Source organism: Tupaia chinensis, unplaced genomic scaffold, assembly GCF_000334495.1.
Source record: "Tupaia chinensis unplaced genomic scaffold, TupChi_1.0 Scaffold000425_1, whole genome shotgun sequence".
NCBI lineage: Eukaryota > Metazoa > Chordata > Mammalia > Scandentia > Tupaiidae > Tupaia > Tupaia belangeri.
This window is the reverse complement of record NW_006159930.1, coordinates 1,234,572-1,242,937: the sequence shown is the minus strand read 5'-3', so window position 1 is coordinate 1,242,937 and position 8,366 is coordinate 1,234,572. Positions and strand designations below refer to the sequence as shown.

General features: G+C 41.4%; 1 long non-coding RNA gene across 2 annotated transcripts in view; it reads right to left on the bottom strand.

Annotated features, from left to right (window-relative positions):
* The window catches only part of LOC102489258 (uncharacterized), an 84,901-nt gene that overhangs the window by 70,378 nt on the left and 6,157 nt on the right, over positions 1-8,366 (bottom strand). For both annotated transcript variants that reach the window (XR_335483.2, XR_335482.3), the window contains exon 2: positions 5,148-5,178. This is a non-coding gene — a long non-coding RNA (uncharacterized LOC102489258). The remainder of the gene's footprint in view (positions 1-5,147; positions 5,179-8,366) is intronic.

Here is an 8,366-nt window from a genome sequence, read left to right as displayed (position 1 = left end):
CCAGAAAGACAGAAAGAGACAGAGAGACAGAAAGCGAGAAATCCCCCCCCCCCCCCCCCCCGGGGGGGATGGCCACGCCGCAATCCCTTCTCCTCCATTCTCCTCTAGGGATCTTGGGCACGCACGCACACATACCCGGCATGAGTTTAAGCCACCCGGTCCAGGACTCGAACTGTTGTTGACTACATGAGAGTTCAGCAACATAGCCATTACGCTAACTGCAAGTCCCAAGATCAATTCTCATAAGTTATATTGGCAGATATTTACTACATTACTTAGAAAGGAAACTAGAATAGGCCTTATTCTCTGACCAATGTTTTAAGGAACATAACATGTTACTCTCTTTTTCAATGTTTTATGTCATTTGGTGTTTATTTTTCAGACCTCTGAGCTAGTTGCTTAGAGAAGTCTTTGGGCAGTCTTAAACTAGAGGAACAGCAGAAGAAGCAGTCAGCATACATTTTTTTTAAAGAAGCCATGAAGTTTTCAGAGCCTAGTACGTATCTGCAAATGATCCATCTGCTTGATGTTTATGTGTGTCTTAAGAAGGGCCTGGACTCTCTTAAGATACCTGGGTTTTCATGCATCTTTGGCCACTAGCTTACTGTGTCATTCAGGTAAGTCACTGCGAGAGTGCTCAATGTCTTCACTGGTTAAGTGAAGGAGTTTTCATTTCCATAACCATTTTCCAGCAATGTTAGACACACCCAGATGAAAATGACTTGTACTTGGCAAAAGCAGCTTTCCTATAAGTTAGGAGGCACCTGCCTACCGTGGGCACCAGAGCCCTTTCTGATTTGAAAGACTATGATTTTGGAGCCAGTAGGTGGGTGGTGGTTGGGGGCACTGGACTCCCATATGGCCGACTATGGTTTGAGTCCCAGACCCAGCTGCCCTCTCTCTCTCTCCCTCTCTCTCTGTCCCTCTTTGGTCAAGCTAAAATGAATAAATAAATAAAGTTAAATAAAATAATTTTAAAAAAAAAGAAAGAAAGACTATCATATCATGATCTCAGTTTCTTAGACTGCACATGGGCACATGAATAGCACTGATGTAATCAAAAGGCAATCAAACTGCCCTGGATTATGCTTAGACTGTGACACCACAAGCAGCATAAGCCATGCTAGTGTAAACTCCTACCTGCTTTCCTGGGCTATGAGTACTTTGGTTAATTCAATGTCCACACAATGCCACTGTGCTCTTTATAGCTGTGCATATAGAGTTCGTACTTTTAAGAAATGCATAGTGCAACTTTGGAATAGTTTGATCATAATTTAAACTAACCCTGGTCAGTATTCTCTTTTTCTAGCTTTATTAGTTTCTTTTCTCTTTTAACTAAGAAAATAATTCATGGTAAACTACTATACCACAGATTTTCACTCCTTCCTTCCCCAACACCAATAACATCCCAGGTCTATTGATACTGAACTTGGCCATGCAACTTGCTTCAGCCAATAGAAAGTGGGCAGAAATGACAGCATACCAGTTCCATACCTAGGCCTTAAAAAGCTTCATGTGGAGACTAGCAGATTGTGGAGCAGTTATGTCACTAGACTCCCATGTAGTTGACCACCAGGTGCGCGTGCAAGCTTGCCCAAAATCCTGAGAGAAGAATGGAGAAGGGCTTGCAGTATGGTCATCCACCCTGGGGGGTGATTTTTTACTTTCTGTCTATCTCTCTGGAGAGCACACATGCCCTATAGGAAAATACCTCTCTCTCTAAAAAAAGGAAAAAAAAAAACTATGCATCACGTGTTTCTATGTACCCCAACCTCTGCCCTGAAGGAATCTGTCCCTGGTAGATCCTGCCTCTCCAGCATGAGTTCTAGAGTGAATCACATGGACCTGACCCAAATTTGACCCTCAGCCCTATTTCTCCAGGTTGCAGACTCCTTACACATGCAACTCTGTACTGAAGTCACAGTTCCAGAAAAAACCATCATCACTACTTAGAAAACTACAAGGGACATAGGGGTGATGGAGAGTGGAAGAGGTTAAGCACAGCCCCAGGAAGGCTACTGATTTGCAGAACAATAAGGAGAAAATAAAAGCTGACATCATATAACACTCAGATTTTGTGGTGGTTTATTTCACAAGAGCTGACTAGTCCATCTATTATGACAAATAAAAATGTATAGACATCATCTAATTTTTAGAGTGAATAAAATGTTTTCTTTAATTCCATTCCCAAATAATACAGCTATCAATAACTATGTAGTGTGTAAATTTCTACTCCTTATTCTGGTTTTTCCAAGGATTAAATGAGCAAATACATGTAAAACAAAACAAAAACCACAGCCCAGGACAACCCTGGGCAGATGAAGTAAGCACTCATTGAACACTAGCTATTTTTAGTAAAACTCTCATACAAATGAATATACTCAGACAGAGGTGTTTTGGCTCATACAGAAATGAGACCATGCTATGTTCATCACTCTGCAGCTTGTTTTCTTCACCTAATGTTATATCGTGGGCATTCCTCCAGGTCAGCTCATCTTTTCAAGAGCAATTAACTCATGATATTCCGCAGTTTAAATATCCCATAATGTAATTTACCTATTTCCACTTTTTAAAGATTTATTTATTTTATTTGTTATTATTTATTACTTAATTTGACCAGAGGGAGACAGAGAGAGAGAGAAAGGGAAAGTCAGAAAGCAAGCAGTCAGGTGCGGGACTCGAACCACAGTTGGCCATGTGGGACTCCAGCGTTTTAACCACCACACCACCTGCTGGCCCCCTATTTCCATTTTACAGATTTTTCCATTTCCATTTTATAGAAACGGGGCTCAGCTGTCAATGTTTGTCAAAGTATTTGCGGCCCTTCCTTATCAAGCCCTGTCTCCCCGTCTCAACTTTGGCTTTGTGACACACTTCGGCTAGGGAAAAGTGAGTGAAAGTGACCCATGGGCAAAGCTTTAAGGGCCACCCCATAGTATCACCTCTCTTCACTATGACACACATCAGCAATATCTCAGACAGGAGATGTTCCTTCAGCCTGGATCTCAGAATAAAAACTATGGCCTGAATCAGGATAGAAATGTGACATGCACATGACATAAATTCATGTGTTTTAAGCCTTTTAGATGGTCAGGGTTGACTGCTGTCACAATATGATTTAGAGAAGGCTAATAGAGTATTTCCAGACTTGCAAGTGTTTGGGTATTTGCTGCAAAAATTCATCATTACTGGTTCAGCTAACCACCCACATGCTAGTTAATAAAGATGTGGGTAGAGAGAATAATCAGGAACAATCACCTCCCTAACTTCATTTTAGAAAATTATCAGCAGCCCCCTCCACAACTGCCAAATCACTAAGTAAAGGATGCAATAACATCACAGAAAAAATAAGTGTGTGTAGCCCAGTGGGGTAAAGGGTCATCCTTTCTGTGTGGGAAGCCTTGTGGATAGGTCAGTATCATGAGAACTTTGACCCAATTTCTCCAGGTTGCAACCTATATAGACCTCCAGCGTTTTAACCACCACACCACCTGCTGGCCCCCTATTTCCATTTTACAGATTTTTCCATTTCCATTTTATAGAAACGGGGCTCAGCTGTCAATGTTTGTCAAAGTATTTGCGGCCCTTCCTTATCAAGCCCTGTCTCCCCGTCTCAACTTTGGCTTTGTGACACACTTCGGCTAGGGAAAAGTGAGTGAAAGTGACCCATGGGCAAAGCTTTAAGGGCCACCCCATAGTATCACCTCTCTTCACTATGACACACATCAGCAATATCTCAGACAGGAGATGTTCCTTCAGCCTGGATCTCAGAATAAAAACTATGGCCTGAATCAGGATAGAAATGTGACATGCACATGACATAAATTCATGTGTTTTAAGCCTTTTAGATGGTCAGGGTTGACTGCTGTCACAATATGATTTAGAGAAGGCTAATAGAGTATTTCCAGACTTGCAAGTGTTTGGGTATTTGCTGCAAAAATTCATCATTACTGGTTCAGCTAACCACCCACATGCTAGTTAATAAAGATGTGGGTAGAGAGAATAATCAGGAACAATCACCTCCCTAACTTCATTTTAGAAAATTATCAGCAGCCCCCTCCACAACTGCCAAATCACTAAGTAAAGGATGCAATAACATCACAGAAAAAATAAGTGTGTGTAGCCCAGTGGGGTAAAGGGTCATCCTTTCTGTGTGGGAAGCCTTGTGGATAGGTCAGTATCATGAGAACTTTGACCCAATTTCTCCAGGTTGCAACCTATATAGACAAAAGCATGCAACACTGCACTGAAGCCAGTAGTTCCAAGAAAAGCCATCACTGCTACTTAGAAAACTGCAGGGAAGGCAGGCACAATGGGAGGAAAATAAGCTGAATGAGACCTGGGAAGTCTAATTCTAGCTTCAGTGTGAACCAACTCTGGACCTCAGTTTGCTCTGAGGACTGCAATAAGGAGCCAATGAACTACAGAAGGTACAGTCACAACTAATAAGCAAAAAACATTTATTTTGATTCGTTTTACATTGCCACTGCAATGCATGTCTATTGTAAACAATTTTAAAACAAACAGAAAAGCATACGGAGGAAAGTGGAAATTACCCAAACACTGCAATTGCTGACATCTTGACAGTTAAGCAGCCATATTTTCTCCTACATAAATGCATACACATAGTACACATGACAGTTAAATATGGTACAAGGCTCTCCAAGTGCATTTGTGAAGTATATGCATACCTTTCTCTCATGCTTATCCTCTCTACTCTTCCTTTCTGGCTTACCTTTTTGTCCCTCTAAGCATGCCCCATATTCAATAACATGCAGGCCCTAGTTTATGCACTCTAGAATACTCTTTTTCATTCTACAGTCTCCTCCTCGTCTGGCTACTCTCACTCATCCTGGAAGTCTAATTTACTCATCATCCTCTCAGAGGGCAATTCTCTGATCTCTCCCCTTGTCAGACACCCATGCCATGTGCACCCAGTGTGTCCTGTTCCTTCTTTCTCATAGTGGTATCATACTGGACTAGTCTTGTCTCTTTGTTACCTATTTTCCTTGCTATATCCCAACTTGTGGGCAGGTATCGTAACTTTTGTTCACCAGTGATTTCCAGGGGCTATCCAATAGTAAATGCTCAAAAATCGCTGAATGAATGAATAAAATATTCAACAACATGTACTGTCTATATCTTACCTGAAATCTCCAAAGCACCTGTCATTTCTCACTGAAAAGATTAAATACAGAAGAGGATGTTAGACAGAGTAACATGCTTTATGAAGTTTATTAAGTAGATGTGGGAAAAAAATTAACTAAAGGAAGTCTCAGTATGTAATTAGGTGTTATGTTCTTTCTTTCTATCTCCTCTGCTAATTCTCTTCAAACTAGAAAGGGCAGAACAATAATCCCTCACTTAATGTCCACCTTTCTTCCACTGTTGCAGATACCCTGCAGTACTCATTGCAATAAGAAGGCAAAGACTATTTGCAACTTTAACAAATATACTCCAGTAATGGCACAACATCATAAGGTTGATCTCTCATTCAGTCAGACCATTGAGAACATTTCCAGTCAGTGCGATACCTTCCTCATGGTCACTCAGAGATCCAGCTCCTTCTACCTGTGGCTCTGCCCTTCTCTATGGCCTTGTATTCCCTTACTTTTAACCAGGATATGGGAAAAGATATTTTTAGGAGCCAGGTATGCAGGTGACACACATCACATTCATTCTGTCTGCATTGGCTAAAACTCTGCCACACCTACTTACAAAGGAAGCTGGGAAATGTAGTCTAGTGGTATATAGAAGAGAAACAGGAGAAATGGTTTGTTGAATAGTCTATAGTTCTTCAGTCACAGATTGTAAGGGATTAGTTAGTCTTGTTGAGTGATTCCCAAGTATAGGTAATTTTGGTTTACAGCTACTGAAACACTCGTTGTTTTGATAGAATAATGTCCACCTAATTAACATTGGACATAAAAGAAAAAAGTTATCATCCAGGCAAGCAGGTGACCTGGAGATTAATGCAGCTGGGTCCTACATGGTAGATTGCATGGTTCAAGTCCTGGACTGGTGCTTTGCAAAACACATCAGGGGCATGTGTATACATGTCCAAAATCCCAAGAGGAGAATGGAGAAGAGGTAACTGTGGTGTGGCCATCCCTCCTGAGAGGTGCTTGCTCACTTTCCCTCTCTCTTTCTCTCTCTGTCTAACTCTGGTAAGAGCATGCACCCTATTGCAAAAACAAAACAAAACAAAACAAAACAAAAAAAGAAGAAAATAAAGTATTATCCCAGGCTTACAAATTTTAAGAGTAAAGGAAGGTCTGTTCCAGTAGTGAGAAACACCTAATACTGCTGACCACTCCCAGAGAAAGTTTAAGTGAGATTAAAATGCCTTTTATAAACTTTGAACTTTGAAAACATAATGATTACTATGGGCTTGCTAGGAATTATCATATACTAACCTAGCATAGTATCTGACACATAGTAGACAATAAATATGTGTTGATTCAAAAACTTTAATTCTACATTTAAGACAATTATCCAATTAATAAATAACTCTAATTTCAGAAAGTTCTTCCTTAAATATAGCAGAGTTTTCTTCTCTAATTTTTTTGAGAGATTTTTGTGAGATGTGTGCCCTTGACAGAGAGACAGAGACAGATAGAAAGACAGAAAGCGAGAAATTAACCCTCTTGGGGATGGCCATGCCACAGTCCCTTCTCCTCCATTCTCCTCTTGGAATTTTGGGCATGCACTCACACGAACCAGACCACAGTTTGAAGCTGCCAGGCCTGGGACTCAAACTGTGGTTGACTATGTGGGAGTCCAATGACGTAACCATTACACCATCCGCTAGTCCCTTTCTTCTCTAACTTCTAACCATTACCCCAGCTCTGATCTCAAAACCTACAGATGCCGGGACCAGCAATTAGCATAATGGCTATGTTGCTAGACTCCCATGTAGTCGACACAGTTTGCGTCCCAGACCTGGTGGCTTAAAACTCACGCAGGGCGTTTGTGCGTGCATGCCCAAGATCCCGAGAGGAGAATGGAGGAGAAGGGATTGTGGCGTGGCCATCCCCCTGGGGGTTATTTCTTGCTTTCTGTCTCTCTGTCTCTCTCTGTCTGGTGAGCGCATGCGCCCTATAGTGAAAACCTCTAAAAAAAAAAAAACTACAGATGTCTCCCCAGCCCCCACCCCCATCATGTGTCCATTGCACAACTATCTGGACTCCTGTACATGCTCTTGTAGTCATCCCTACCCTCCCTGCACCCCCTATCCCTCAGGTGAGTAGTCCTAATTTCTTCAATTGATCATGGAACATGATTTCAGTCCTATCACAACTTGACCATAGATCTCTATGGTTGGCCAAAACCCATTGTTTTCTGGGTTTCATGACCACAAAATTCCTGATCATGTCCAACCAGCAGTGTTCAACAGACTGATTACTTCAGGCTCTGAGCATTCTGTCCTTACTTTGCAACTAGAAATATGCAAGTAGCAGAGATGTGGCCAAAGGAATTCCTGCATTAGGAGAAGAGTAGAAATTGGAAGGTGACTTTTAAGCACTTTTGCTATTTCATGATCCTGTAAGTTTGGTGGGAGTTCTATGTGAGGAAAAGGCATCTCATAAGGGTGATGGTGTGAACAATTGTTATACATCCCAATTGTTATATATTCCTACTTAACGAAAACTAGTTATTCCAAGAGGACTTCTGCAGGGGCTCTGATGTATAACAAAGCTTCATTGAGCACCCTGTCTGTGCCAACCACCGTGCTGGATGCTGTGGATACACTGGAGAATGAAAAATATGGCTTTTTCTCTGCCCTGTTGATGCTTGGCCTCTGGTGGATGAAACAGATCTAAACCAGATAGATAGATAAGGCCCTGGTGGATGAAACAGATCTATAAACAAACAAACAAACAAAGCTCATTCCTCTAATTCCTGTGTCTAACTTTCAGCTGATTCTGAACTCAAGAAAGATAGGGGTGTTATTCTGCACCCTCTGCAAATCCCAGTAACTATACAGAAAAAGTGTAGGGACTTATAAGAGTATGTACGAAAGGAATTTAATTTAGCTGGAAGTGGGACACATCATGAAAATCACAGAACTCTTCTTCAAATGTCATTTAAGTTAACATCCAGGAACAGGGAAGAGATGGGAGAACTCAGGTAGGGTTCTTAGTTGAATTCAACAGTTGTCTTGTTTGAGGAACTAACGGGGGAGTCAGTAGGGCTGGCCACCAAATACTTCCAGCTCTCTGCCTTCCAGAAAAATATGATTGCACTTCTGTGGCTCCCTTCTAGGTTGGTGGAGCCATGAGACTAGTTTTAGTCAATGAATTGTGAAAAGTGACATGTAACATTTTTAAACAAAGATAATCGCTAAGATAAGAAGACCCCCTCAA